General features: G+C 44.9%; 1 protein-coding gene across 5 annotated transcripts in view; it reads left to right on the top strand.

Moving 5' to 3' along the window:
- ZFP90 (ZFP90 zinc finger protein) overlaps positions 1–2,801 on the top strand; it is a 32,163-nt gene extending 29,362 nt beyond the window's left edge. For 3 of the 5 annotated variants that reach the window (XM_040253290.1, XM_040253288.1, XM_040253286.1), the window contains one exon: positions 2,378–2,801. The gene's annotated coding sequence lies outside the window, so the exon portion shown is untranslated. The remainder of the gene's footprint in view (positions 1–2,377) is intronic. The other 2 variants (XR_005723315.1, XM_040253287.1) reach the window with 1 other exon arrangement.
- The last annotated feature ends 11,614 nt before the right edge of the window (positions 2,802–14,415 follow it).

Raw genomic sequence — 14,415 nt, 5'->3', positions numbered from 1 at the left:
AGGACCTTGTCCTGTTTTCCCGCACTCTGCCCATTGGCCGGAAACTGCCATCTCTGTCACCTGATCTGGATAATTTGGGAGACGTTGAATCTCGCTGAAGGAAAGTTACACCCCTCAAAATAGCCTGGAGTTAAAACTCCCCTCTGGATCCTCCCCACCATTCTATGCAAAACAAAGAACTCTCTCACCCGAAGAAAAAAATGGACCTTAAGGTTGATTACGCCCAGCTCCCAGCCCGGCCCAGCCTCTGGCCGATCTCCAGAATTCCTTGCCCCAGCCCTTTAAGAGACAACTAATCTGAGCTACCTTGGAGAAGAGCTGGCCCCCTTAAGACGGTTCAGTTCAGTTCAGTTCGGTCACTCAGGCGTGTCCGACTCTTTGCGACCCCATGAATCGCAGCCTGCCAGGCCTCCCTGTTCATCACCATCTCCCGGAGTTCACTCAGACTCACGTCCATCGAGTCCGTGATGCCATCTAGCCATCTCATCCTCCGTCGTCCCCTTCTCCTCCTGACCCCAATCCCTCCCAGCATCAGAGTCTTTTCCAATGAGTCAACTCTTCTCATGAGGTGGACAAAGTACTGGAGTTTCAGCTTTAGCATCGTTCCTTCCAAAGAAATCCCAGGGTTGATCTCCTTCAGAATGGACTGGTTGGGTCTCCTTGCAGTCCAAGGGACTCTCAAGAGTCTTCTCCAACACCACAGTTCAAAAGCATCAATTCTTCGGCCCTCAGCCTTCTTCACAGTCCAACTCTCACATCCATACATGACCACAGGAAAAACCATTGCCTTGACTAGATGGACCTTAGTCGGCAAAGTAATGTCTCTGCTTTTGAATATACTATCTAGGTTGGTCATAACTTTTCTTCCAAGGAGTAAGTGTCTTTTAATTTCATGACTGCAGTCACCATCTGCAGTGATTTTGGAGCCCCAAAAAATAAAGTCTGACACTGTTTCCCCATCTATTTGCCATGAAGTGATGAGACCGGATGCCATGATCTTCATCTTCTGAATGTTGAGCTTTAAGCCAACTTTTTCGCTCTCCTCTTTCACTTTCATCAAGAGGCTTTTTAGCTCCTCTTCACTTTCTGCCATAAGGGTGGTGTCATCTGCATATCTGAAGTTACTGATATTTCTTTCTCCTGGCAATCTTGATTCCATCTTGTGTTTCTTCCAGTCCAGCGTTTCTCATGATGTACTCTGCATATAAGTTAAATAAGCAGGGTGACAATATACAGCCTTGACGGACTCCTTTTCCTATTTGGAACCAGTCTGTTGTTCCATGTCCAGTTCTAACTGTTGCTTCCTGACCTGCATATAGGTTTCTCAAGAGGCATGTCAGGCGGTCTGGTATTCCCATCTCTTGAAGGATTTTCCACAGTTTATTGTGATCCACACAGTCAAAGGCTTTGGCATAGTCAATAAAGCAGAAATAGATGTTTTTCTGGAACTCTCTTGCTTTTTCCATGATCCAGCAGACGTTGGCAATTTGATCTCTGGTTCCTCTGCCTTTTCTGAAACCAGCTTGAACATCAGGGAGTTCACGGTTCACATATTGCTGAAGCCTGGCTTGGAGAATTTTGAGCATTACTTTACTAGCGTGTGAGATGAGTGCAATTGTGCGGTAGTTTGAGCATTCTTTGGCATTGCCTTTCTTTGGGATTGGAATGAAAACGGACCTTTTCCAGTCCTGTGGCCACTGCTGAGTTTTCCAAATTTGCTGGCATATTGAGTGTAGCACTTTCACAGCATCATCTTTCAGGATTTGAAACAGCTCAACTGGAATTCTGTCACCTCCACTAGCTTTGTTCATAGTGATGCTTTCTAAGGCCCACTTGACTTCACATTCCAAGATGTCTGGCTCTAGATTAGTGATCACATCATCATGATTATCTGGGTCGTGAAGATCTTTCTTGTACAGTTCTTCTGTGTATTCTTGCCACCTCTTCTTAATATCTTCTGCTTCTGTCAGGTCCAGACCATTTCTGTCCTTTATCGAGCCCATCTTTGCATGAAATGTTCCCTTGGTATCTCTAATTTTCTTGAAGAGATCTCTAATCTTTCCCATTCTGTTGTTTTCCTCTATTTCTTTGCATTGGTCGCTGAAGAAGGCTTTCTTATCTCTTCTTGCTATTCTTTGGAACTGTGCATTCAGATGCTTATATCTTTCCTTTTCTCCTTTGCTTTTCGCCTCTCTTCTTTTCACAGCTATTTGTAAGGCCTCCCCAGACAGCCATTTTGCTTTTTTGCATTTCTTTTCCATGGGGATGGTCTTGATCCCTGTCTCCATTTCCACACATATGTCTATATATACTTACACTTTTCTTGGGTTAGTGCAGCAGCTCACTAATACTGTTGCCCCTTCTTGCCTCATTACAGGTGATCTGTTTCTGTAAAGTGCCGGTCTACTTCTTTTCCTGAACCTTGCCTTCTCTAACTCCCTTACCCTATGACAGGAGGTAGTCTAGGTAAGTGGAGAAATTTAAGGTATTATCTCCACTTTCTGGAAAAAGTGTGGCTTTTCCTGAGGAACTGTGAATTTCTACTTTGAAACAGAGCCATAAAACTAGGAACACCATCTCCTCTTCTTCTCTCTTCCAGTCAGCTCCCTTCCTTGGGACAGGAAGGGTCCTGTGCAGGTAGGCTGGAGGGAGAGTAATGTAGCGTTGACTGAAGGGTTACAGTAATGGTAATGGTAGCCTACTTAATTAGGGCCAGCTCTTCCATGGAAAATAACTTCACCTGAATAAAACGTTGAAAAAGAAAAGCTTTCCAAAGAGCTAAGAGGAGAGTAAAGAATTAAGGATCAAACTCTAGGAGAAGCAAGAGACTAAATCATAATCCGAACGCTCAAAGCTACTTTCGCCTGATGGCATTTGCTGGTGGAAAGAGACACCTTTGAAACCCAGCTGTAAGGTTAGTGTACTTGCAGTATAAGAGATACAAGTGTAAATATGTTGAAAGCTGGGAGGCCACAGGAGGAGGGTAGCCTGGCTCTGGGCAAATATCATGCGCTCGCCCAAGCTCTTCCCCCTCCGCACTTTCTCAAAAGGGAATGAACACCATGTGGGAGTCGTATATTTGAACTGGGACCCCAAATGAAGACACCCTCAAGACTCCCAAATTCGGCTTGTCTTGGAGGTGTAGAGATCCTCAGCCTTCAAACACTATAACTGACCTAGTGGTGTGCTCAGTTGCCTGATAAAAGCAAATGAAAATGATCCTTTAGAGAAAGACATTATCGTCTCAGACATTAAAGTATTCACACACACCCTTCTTTTTTAAGTAACGTCCAGCACATTCTCAAAGATAATCAGACACTCAAGGAAATAAATCGTGAAAGAGAACATGCAGAAATAATAGACAACAAATACAGACACAAACATATCAGGTATTGGGATTAACAGGGTATAAGATAGCACTTCTTGATTTTTTCTTAGTATTTTTAAAGAGAGAAAAGACCCTGTTGAAAACATCTATGAAGGCAAACATTAAAAAATTGACATAGCAGGTTTGAGAAAATAACCAAATGGAATTTTTTTTTAAAAAGCTAATTAAAAAAAAACTCCAACAGTTATATGTTTGACAGCAAATTAAATATAAAAGAATTAATGAACTGAAATATAGGTGAGAATAAATTGTTCAGAAACTAGTGCACAGAGAAGCACAGAAGACAAACACCTTAAGCTGTTGGGTAGAAAGATCAATATAGATTTAATCAGATTCCCAGAAGGAAAATACAGAAAAAGGTATATGTAAAACATACCAAGGTACAGATTCAGGAAACCCAGTGAAATTCAAAGAGGATAACTAAAAGTAAGTCCATGAAAGATACATCATGGTGAAAAAGTAGTATATAAAAGGTAAATAAGCAATTAGAGGAAAAAAAAACAACTTCTGACTTCCCAATAGCATCTGTGGAAGCCCTATGAATGGGGAATGAAATTTTCATTGTGCTTAAAGAATCTGTCAACCTAGAACTCTGTATATAGCAAAATCTTTCAGAAATGGAAACACAAATATATTTTATACAACTAAAAACAGTCAAGACTTGCTCTCTGAGTGACCTGTAGCAAACTCTTAAATGAGGCTACCTGTTAGGATTTATGTGAGGATTGAGTTAATATCTGTAAAGCGCTTTGCCCTGTGCTGGCTCGTAGTTGGTGTTCTTTAAAATGTTTGGTCCCCCGGTGAACAAGTCGGGATTGCGGGGACGCGGCCCTTGTGGGGAACTCTCCCAAAGCGGGTCCCAATGAGAGCTAGTGCTAACAGGGTCCCGTCCGTCTCCCTTCCCGGACGCCGCAAGCATGCTTGTGGCCACCAGAGGGCGGTGTCACATCGCAGAGGGTGCCCTGGAGGCTGCAGAACTTGCACCAGGCAAGCTTGTTGCTGGGATGCCTGGATGTGTCTTAACATCGCTGACGCTGATCTGCCCTATTGCCAGGTACTCCAGATCGCCTCCCCTCAGGTGCATCCCTTGCGGATAGAGGCCCTGAGAACTGCTGCTGCTGCTAAGTCACTTCAGTCATGTCCGACTCTGTGCGACCCCAGAGACGGCAGCCCACCAGGCTCCCCCGTCCCTTGGGGTTCTCCAGGCAAGAACACTGGAGTGGGTTGCCATTGCCTTCTCAAGATGCATGAAAGTGAAAAGTGAAAGTGAAGTCGCTCAGTCGTGTCCGACTCTTAGGGACCCTATGGACTGCAGCCCACCAGGCTCCTCCATCCATGGGATTTTCTAGGCAAGAGTACTGGAGTGGGGTGCCATTGCCTTCTCCAGTGGTTGAGCTAGTGGAGCTCAAATGGCAGAAAAGGAAAACCAGCTGATATACACCTGTCAATCTTGCTCACACCTCAGTCCCACCAGGCTCCCCCGTCCCTGGGGTTCTCCAGGCAAGAACACAAGTGGGTTGCCATTGCCTTCTCCAATGCATGAAAGTGAAAGTGAAGTCGCTCAGTCGTGTCCGACCCTCAGCGACCCCATGGACTGCAGCCTTCCAGGCTACTCCGTCCATGGGATTTTCCAGGCAAGAGTACTAGAGTGGGGTGCCATTGCCTTCTCCAGGCCCTGAGAGCTAGTTTTGGGTTATTTAGATCCATGCAAACCCTTAGTTGTGGCATGTGAAATCGAGTTCCCTGACCAGGGATGGGAACTTGGCCCCCTGCATTAAGGGAAAAGAGCGTTAACCACTGGACAGTCAGGGAAGTCCAAAGGACGTTTATTTCTAAATATTCAACTAATGTTGCTTTCATGACACACACAGGTTCTATCAAAATTCAGCAAAAAATATTTAAAATATCAAGACATAGAGCATCACTCAGACTTCTAGCAGTCCTGACAACTGCTTGAAGGAAGTGTTCCAGGAAAAGAAGGATGAGAATCTAAAACTTGATCAACTGGGAGTGCGCGTTTGAGTGGACTCACATGGAGCTGACCAGTTGTATTCTAGGCAGAACTAAGGTCTCCTTTGTATTTTGTGTGTGAGGTTTCTGAGGGGTAGGGATGGGTTTGGTGAAGGAGAATAAATACCATGACCAGTCTAAGGAAACAAGAAATGTTGACAGTCTTTTGAGTCTCAAAATCAGTTTCGCAGACTTCTGCATCAAAATGTCAAAAAATGATTTTTGAAAAAACGCAGGATTCTAGGTCCTATTCTATGGCTCCAGAATTTCAATCTTTTGGGGCTGGGGGCTTGGAACCTGCATTTTGGCAAACATCTCTATCTCTGTTGCATGCCAAGTTTGCAGATCACAGACTCAACTACGGTAGTGACGGTGAGACTCATGGGGCAGGGAGAACCCAGAGCTTCTGACGCTACCGGTCCCGCATCTGTCAACCACTAGCTCCACTGCAAGCTGCATCCACACACCATCACTCCCCATCCCCGGCGCATCCCGGTTCCCCACGCCCCTTCCCCAGCTCTACAGCTGGGGGATCTGACACTAGGCGCTATCCTCTGCGCCGCGGCCCCACGTGCACGCCCTCGCGTGCTTTGCCCCGGAAGTGCTCGCGCAAGGCTGGAAGTGCGCAGAAGTAGGGGCGCCCCAGAGGGACCCCTGGGGTAGGGAGGCCCCCCCCCTTTGTGGAGTAGGAAATGAGTGGCTTTGAGTCGGAAGGCAGAGAAATGGGAGGGGGCGAACAGGTCGGAGCAGGAGAAACAGGGAAAGAGTGGCCGAGCGCGGGCGGAGGACGGAGAAGGGGGCGGCGCGGGCCGGAACCTCGAGGTATGTGCGGGAAGGGGCTCTTCCCTGGGTGGGGAGGGAGCCCAGCGCGTGATGCTGGCGAGAGTCGGGGAGACCTGGAACCCAGGAAATAGCGGGAACATCAGAGAGGGGACTTAGCGGCGGGTAGGACTGTGAGGCTCCTTCGAGGAGACGTTTTAAGTGGTGGAGGGAGAGGCTGCTGAGAGAGGTAGTTGGGAGGGTGACTGGAAGGAAGAGACTGTCTGGAGCGTGGTCCAGCTTCTTTTGTGGGTGGAGTGAGAGACCGGAGAAGAGTGGGGTGGAGTCGGGTCCTGAGGAGCGAAGTACTTAAGAATTGGGGGAAATAGGGAACGATTTGGAAGATGAGGATGGTAAAGGAATAACGTTTCACGAGTAAACTTTGGAGGAATGAACAGTTTGCAAAGACTGTTTCGGGAGGGGTGGAGGGGTGGAGGGAGGCAGTTTAAAGAGTAGTTTCTTTGGAAGATAGGAGAAAGGGTTAAACAACTTGGTGAGAGGTCCCAGGGAAGTGTGTATGGGGTGGGGGGGGAACGTAGTTTGGAGGAGGGATGGGAAAGAGAGGAGATGTCGATAGAGGTGTCCCAGAAAGTGGGCGGGGCTAGAAATAGGAAGTGTTTGTCGCTCAAATTCAAGCGAGAGGAGGAGGGTCTCAGGGGAGAGGGTGGAAAAAGATGGGGGCTGGTGGGAGGGAAATCCGGTATAGAGGGAGACCTCAAGCAGAGCTATAAAAGAAGGGGCTTTGGTGCTCAGGGCAGTAAGAGGAGGAAGGGTAGGTGGGGTCGCAGAGTAGCAGAAGATGGAGAAAACTGGAGTAATTCAGATCGACTGAAGCCACTTTTTCTACCCCTTGTCTGCTGCTGCTGCTGCTAAGTCGCGTCAGTTGTGTTCGACTCTGTGCGACCCCATAGACGGCAGCCCACCAGGCTCCCCCGTCCCTGGGATTCTCCAGGCAAGAACACTGGAGTGGGTTGCCATTGCCTTCTCCAATGCATGAAAGCGAAAAGTGAAAGTGAAGTCGCTCAGTCGTGTCCGACTCTTCGCGACCCCATGGACTGCAGCCTACCAGGCTCCTCCGTCCATGGGATTTTCCAGGCAAGAATACTGGTGTGGGGTGCCATTGCCTTCTGCAAATACCAGTAATTGATTCCCTCCATCACGGGAATCTATGTGGTGGCCAAAAAGTTCTTTTGGTTTTTTCTGCAGGATTGACTTAGTAGTGCTTAGTTGTCTTTAACTTCATTGGAAACTATTTTGTTAGATTGTATTGCGATAGCTGTCCTATTAGTGTGCATTAAAAAAAAAAACTTACCAAATTGGTGAATTTTTGTGTAGCCATTTTAATACTGAAGATGGAAGAGAAAAAGCAACATTTCCCACATATTATGCTTTATTATTTCAAGAAAGGAAAAAATGCAACTGAAACACAAAAGAAGATTTGTACAGTGTATGGAGAAGGTGCTGTGACTGATCGAACGTGTCAGAAGTGGTTTGCGAAGTTTCGTGCTGGAGATTTCTCACTGGACCATACCCCGCGGTTGGGTAGACCAGTTGAAGTTGACAGCAGTCAAATCGAGACATTAATTGAGAACAATCAACGTTATACCACAAGGGAGATAGCTGACATACTCAAAGTGTCTAAATCAAGTGTTGAAAACCATCTGCACCAGCTTGGTTATGTTAATCGCTTTGGTGTTTGGGTCCCACGTACCTTAAGTGAAAAAAACCTTCTTGACCGTATTTCCACGTGTGATTCTCTACTTAAACGTAATGAAAACGTTCCATTTTTAAAACAAATTGTGACCGGCGATGAAAAGTGGATACTGTACAATAATGTGGAACAGAAGGGATTGTGGGACAAGCAAAATGAACTACCACCAACTACACCAAAGGCCAGTCTTCATCCAAAGAAGGTGATGTTGTGTATATGGTGGGATTGGAAGGGAGTCCTTTATTATGAACTCCTTCCAGAAAACCAAACAATTAATTCCAACAAGTACTGCTCCCAGTTAGACCAATTGAAAGCAGCACTAGATGAAAAGCGTCCAGAATTAGTCAACAGAGAGCGTGTAATCTTCCATCAGGATAATGCGAGGCCACATGTTTCTTTGATGACCAGGCAAAAACTGTTACAGCTTGGCTGGGAAGTTCTGATTCATCCGCCATATTCACCAGACATTGCACCTTCGGATTTTCATTTATTTCGTTCTTTACAAAATTCTCTAAATGGAAAAAGTTTCAATTCCCTGGAAGACTGTAGAAGGCACCTGGACCAGTTCTTTGCTCAAAAAGACAAAAAGTTTTGGGAAGATGGGATTATGAAGTTGCCTGAAAAATGGCAGAAGGTAGTAGAACAAAATGGTGAATACGTTCAATAAAGTTCTTGGTTAAAATGGAAAATGTGTCTTTTATTTTTACTTTAAAACCAAAGGAACTTTTTTGGCTAACTGAATATTACCCGCTTTATAGATAGGTAAACTAAGCTCAGAGGAGTGAAGTAATTTGGCCAAGGTCATGTGGCTAATTATGGTGGAGTCAGTTGTATCTGACCCTCTCAGAATAAAGCCCAAGTTCTTTAGACAAAGAACTACCATAACCTCTCTGATATGAGTCCTGCCTGCCTTCCTTATCACCTCCAACACAAGTTTATTCCTACCTCAGGGCCTTCACACCTGCTATTTTTTCTCCAAAACATCTCTTCACTGAGCTAACTCGTTATTACCCTTCAGGTCTCAGTTCAAATACAAGAATTCCCTAATAACACAATGACTTTTTGTCTCTTTAACCGATTTTAGTTTACGTACTATATTTTTTGTTTGTATACTGTCTCATATCTGTTCCCACTACTCCCCCACCCCCTTATGAGGACAGGGCCTTTGCCTGCTTTGTTCACTGCTGTATGGCTAGTACTGGCACATAGTAGGTTCTCCATAAGTATTTGCTGGATGAATGAATGAATGAATGACATCACAGGAAGGTAAAACAGTTAAAAACAATGTAACTTCTCTGCGTATCTTGAAATAACAATTCTTGGGTGGTGAGCTTACAAAGATTAAAAGAAATAAAAGAAGTCACAAGGCCTAGAGCCACAAGATACATTTTTAAAGAAATGAGAGTTTCAATTCTCCCACCACCCACACAGCTGGACCTCAGGGCATTTGCAGACCTCTGCACTCTGAAAGCCCTTTGTCTCCAGAGAAGGAAGAACCCTGGCAAGAGGGGTGAGCAATGCACCAGCACCACTATTTGGATAATAGCTAGGGCTTTTCTTCCCAGGCTTGTTCTGCTGGTCCCCACACCCCTTCCTGCAGGCAAAAATCTTCTCTATTTAACCAGGAACTGGAACTCTGGAGACCCTGCAGGGCAACCATGAATTGAATAATGTGTGTCAGGCAGAGAAAGGGGAGCTTAATGAGGGAGGCTGGGTTCTTGTGATCTAAGAAATCAAGGAAACTGTTTTCTTCATCTCTCTTCCCTTTGTGGGAGCAGTATGGAGTAGGATGGGGGCTTGAATAAAGAGAACTGAATTAATCATCTCAGTTCCTAGCCCATTCTTAGTTGGTTTGTGAAAGGCTTTTCTCTGGTTTTATTAATTCACTCTTTCATTCATCTCTTGTCATCCCTCCCCTCCAATCCCATTACCCTCCCCCCATTCCGTTCATAATAAATACCTTTGAATTTGTACATAGCTTTGTCAAGTGTGTAGTGTTGTCTTATGTGACTGTGAATTTAATGTTTTAATTAAAAAGGATCTACTGTAGGTCACATTGTGTTTCTTACTGGGGTAGCCAGCCTCCAAGATGGCCCCCAGTGAGATCTCCCAGTATTCATATCTTTGAGCAGTCCCTGAAGAGAGCTGAATCTATGCTGAATTGCACTGAATACAGTGCAGCTGTATTGCAATTGTATGCAATTTATGCAGGTGCATACCCTACTCAACAAATAGGCTATTGGCAAGGATATCAGTGTGCAGATTCCAAGGCTTGGGGATGGATGACATCACAGTATCCTCTTTGCTGCCCTTGATTACCAACTCTAGGCGAAGCTGGCTGCCATGCTGTGAGGACACTCAAGCAGCCCTATGGAGTGGTCTAAGAAGAACTGAGGCCTCCTGCCAACAGTTCCAACTTGCCAGGCATGTAAGTGAACCATCTTGAGTGATTCTCCCACCCCAGGCAAACCTTCAGATGATTATAGCCCCATCGACATCTTAACTGCAACTTCGTGACAGACCCCAAGTCAGAAACACTCAGTCAAGCCATTCCCAAACTCTTGACCCACAGGAGTCAAGGGAGATAATATGTTTACTCATTTTCATATGTCACAACATATTCTTTTTTCTTCCACCATTTAAAAATGTAAATCATTCTTAGCTTGAGTGAAGTTGTACAAAAACAGGTGTCATGTCACATTTGGCCCACAGGCCTTTGTTTGTTGAGCCGAGGTCTGTTTCATTGTTTTGAATTGCTGCATAATTGTTCTATAAGATGCCTTTATCTTATTTTGCATATCTGCTCCCAGTGAGGGGCATTTATCTCCTTCCCTGGTGGCTCAGACGGTAAAGAATCTGCCTGCAGTGCAGGAGACCCAGATTTGATCCCTGGGTTGGGAAAATCATCTGGAGAAAGGAATGGCAACCCATTCCAGTATTCTTGCCTGGAGAATTCCGTGGACAGAGAAGCTTGATGGGCCACAGCCCATGGGGTTGCAAAGAGCTGGACATGACTGAGCCACTAACTCTACACTATTTAGCTTCCACAGACAGCAACTGCAGTGAACATCCTTGGCTGGTGGGAAGGTCCCTGGGATATTTGTCCAGAAGTGGAATTGCTGGGTTTCACGGTCTTAGTCTGCTTCTGCATTGGTGTATAAAGCCCCATTTCCCTATACCTTAGCGACACTTGGTTTTATCCAACTTCCTAATGTTTGCTACTCTGTGACTTGGTTTCTCTTTGTTTGGCTTGCATTTTCCTGATAACTAATGAATTTGAACATTTCTTTGTCTAGTAGCACACATTTAGATTTCCTCTCTAAATTGCCTAGTCACGTTTTCCCCCATTTTCTATAAGATATTTCTGATTTTTCCTTATTGGGAAAACTTCTGCATCCCAGGCCTCAGTTTCCCCATGTGCACCACAGTTATCTACAGGGGTCTCCTGAGATGCCATCCTTGTTTCTGCTACAGCCATGTTTCAAATAATTGGAATGTGACTTGTGGTTGAGTTTTTACATATTTTATGTAGGAAACTTAGGGGACTTCCCTGGTGATCCAGTGGTTAAGACTGAGCAGGGACCCGGGTTTGACCCCTGGTCAGGGAACTAGATCCATAACGCCGCAACTGAGAACCTACATGCTGCAAGTAAGACCTGGTGTAGGGGGAAAAAAAAAAAAGAGAGTGCGAGAGAGAAACTAAGGAATTATTTGTGAATTATAGCTGAGACTTCTGGGTTCAGAGAAGTTGATGACCAGCCCAGAGCCACCCAGAGAATCATAAGGTTAAGCAGATGCCAGAATTGATTTCCATTAGGAAGAGTTGGGACTGCAGATCAAAATATGGCAGCAAATAGCACTTCTCTTGGGTCAAGTTAGAAATGATGTTTCTAAATGGGAAGAGGAGACAAGGCCTTGGAGAGCATGGAGCCTTCTTTTCCAAGTTGGTGGAAGTGAAACTAGTTGTGAACTTTTCTTAGGAGCAGTTTGACAATTACGGGCCAAAAGCCTCAAACACCTGCACACCCTTTGACTCAGCCAATTCCCTAGGAATTTACCCTGAAGCAGTAATTGGTCAAAGACAAGGAAGAACATGTTTGGTCATGGAAAAACAAAGATCATACTAAGGATCCCACTTCAGGAAATGGAATACCACATACGCATATGCTATCTTAAGAAAGATGTTCTAGGTAATTCCCTGGTGGTCTAGTGGTTAGGACTCTCCTTTCACTGCTAAAGGCCTGGGTTCGATCCCTGTTCAGAAAACTAAGATCCCCAAAAGCCATGCATGGTGAGGCCAAAAACAAGGAAAAAGAAAGATGTTCTATAGGAAAATTTCTAATGCTATGGAAAGATGTTAATTCAGTTAAGGTGAAGGGTGAGCTCCATTATAAAATAGTGAATACAGAATGATTTCATTTTTGTAGGGAAAAAAATGTATGAAGGAAATCACTGGGAAAATGCAATGATGTATTAAGTGCTTGCTAGGGCCATGCACTTGTTTTTAGTGCTTTTTATAGCCTCGTTTACTTGTCACACAACTCTTTGAATCGGTACTGTTATCATTCCCATATTATAGGTGAAGAAACTGAGGTCAGAGATATGAAATGAGCTGCCAGAGGTCACACATATGGTGAGTGAAGAAGCCAGGATTTGAATCCAGGTGCTGGGTTTTTTCTACACTTAGTATTTTAATATTTTTAAAAGCCCTTCGTGTAGTAGTTAGTGCCTTTGAAAGTGTGAAGCAGGGCAGGGGTGAGGGGAAGTTATGGGGGTATGTGTTGTGTGGAAAAAAATCAGGAATGGGATGGAGCTTGGCTCATGGCAAACCCTATCCTTGCCCCAAACCCTCTCTCTTCATTATCAAAAATATCAAGGAACTCAAATGTTCCATATCTGCTGTGTGACCTGGACTTGTTCCTCACCCTTATGGAGCCCTTTTCCAGATGTGTCACACGGACTGGATTTCTGGAGAAGCTTCCCTGTAGTCTTCCCACTGCCCCCCTCCCCAGCACCCTGAGTAAGAAGTAGGGAGGGACAGCCTTCCTTAGTGGTTCTGGGAAGGAAAGGAGAGAGAAGGACTGGGAGGGGCCCAGGGGCAGAGAGGAGGAAGTGGCATGAGGAACAGGCAGGGTGATACGAGGTGAGGAGGGAGGGACAGGTCTAGAGCTGCGTCCCCTCCCTAGATCTCTTCTCCCCTGGGGCTTTGAGGAGTGGCATACTGGTTGCTGAATGTAACTCTGGGAGAATCTGCTGCAGCAAGCACTGGACAGGAATTTCAAAGACCTGGTTCTGCTCACACCTCACCACTGGTTACCTGTGTCCTTGTCCGTTCTTTCTCTGAGCCTTGGCTTTCTTGAAAGCCTGACTGTTTTCAGGGCTAATCCATATTGTAACGTGTATATAAAACTTTGGGCCTTTTTATGGTGGAACAGTATTTCACTGGATATACCACATTTTGTTTATCCATTCATCAGTTGATGGACATTTGTGTTTTTCTTCTACTTTGTTTTTTTGGCCACGTAGCATATGGGATCTTAGTTCCCTGACCAGGGATCGAACCTGCATCCCCTGCAGTGGAAGTGTGGAGTCTTAACCACTGGACTGCCAGGGAAGTCCCTTACATTCTCATTTATTTTCGGTATATACTTAGGAGTAGAATTGTTGAGTTAAACAGCAATTATGTTTAACATTTTGAGGCAACACCTGTTATTATATAGTCCAAGAGCTAGGAATGGTTTTTATATTCTTAAATAGTAGGGAGAAATAAAAAGAAGAATAATATTTTATAACGTGAAAATTATACAGAAGTCTAATTTCAGTGTCCACAAAGAAAATTTCATAGGACAGCTGGTTTCATTCATTTATATATTGTCTGTGGTGCCTTTGCATTGCAAAGGCAGGGTTGAGGGCTGTGACAGACCTGCAAAGCCCAAGTGTTTAATTAGCCCAAAGACCTAATAAAAACCTGGTCTTTATTGAAAATGTTTGTCTACCCCTGAACTTTGTGTGGTATTATTAATTATTGTTTGGTGGAGGTAGCCTGGTATGTACTGCCTCGATGGGAACAGGACTCAGGTTGCTGAGTCCTGGCCTAGGAATGTAAAGGAATGAGAGCTCATATCTAGACCCATTTTCTGGATTGAGAAACTGAGTCCTGTAGGAGGGCTCAGGCTCATGCAAGCTGAGAGGGAAGTGAGGACCTTGGTTTTTTCTACTCCTTGGCAGCCTCCTCCCCTCCAGCTAAGAAGACCCAGTTGTGAATAATTCATGGCTGGTGTTTGCAGAACACTCCCATCTTACCAGAGCACTTCGATCATCATTAATTAGTCAGAACCTGGCTCTGGCTATCACCTAATAAAACAAAAACAAAAGTGGCTTTGATATCTCCATTCCTAAAACCAGAAACTTCCATCTCCATTGTGAGGCTTGGTATCTGCAGATTCCTTTTCTCTGCCCATTACCCCATACCTCTCAAAGACCTACT

This window comes from Oryx dammah, unplaced genomic scaffold (assembly GCF_014754425.2).
Source record: "Oryx dammah isolate SB20612 unplaced genomic scaffold, SCBI_Odam_1.1 HiC_scaffold_13, whole genome shotgun sequence".
In the NCBI taxonomy this organism is placed as follows: domain Eukaryota; kingdom Metazoa; phylum Chordata; class Mammalia; order Artiodactyla; family Bovidae; genus Oryx; species Oryx dammah.
The sequence above is the reverse complement of the archived record's forward strand: the minus strand, read 5'-3'. Positions and strand labels throughout refer to the sequence as shown.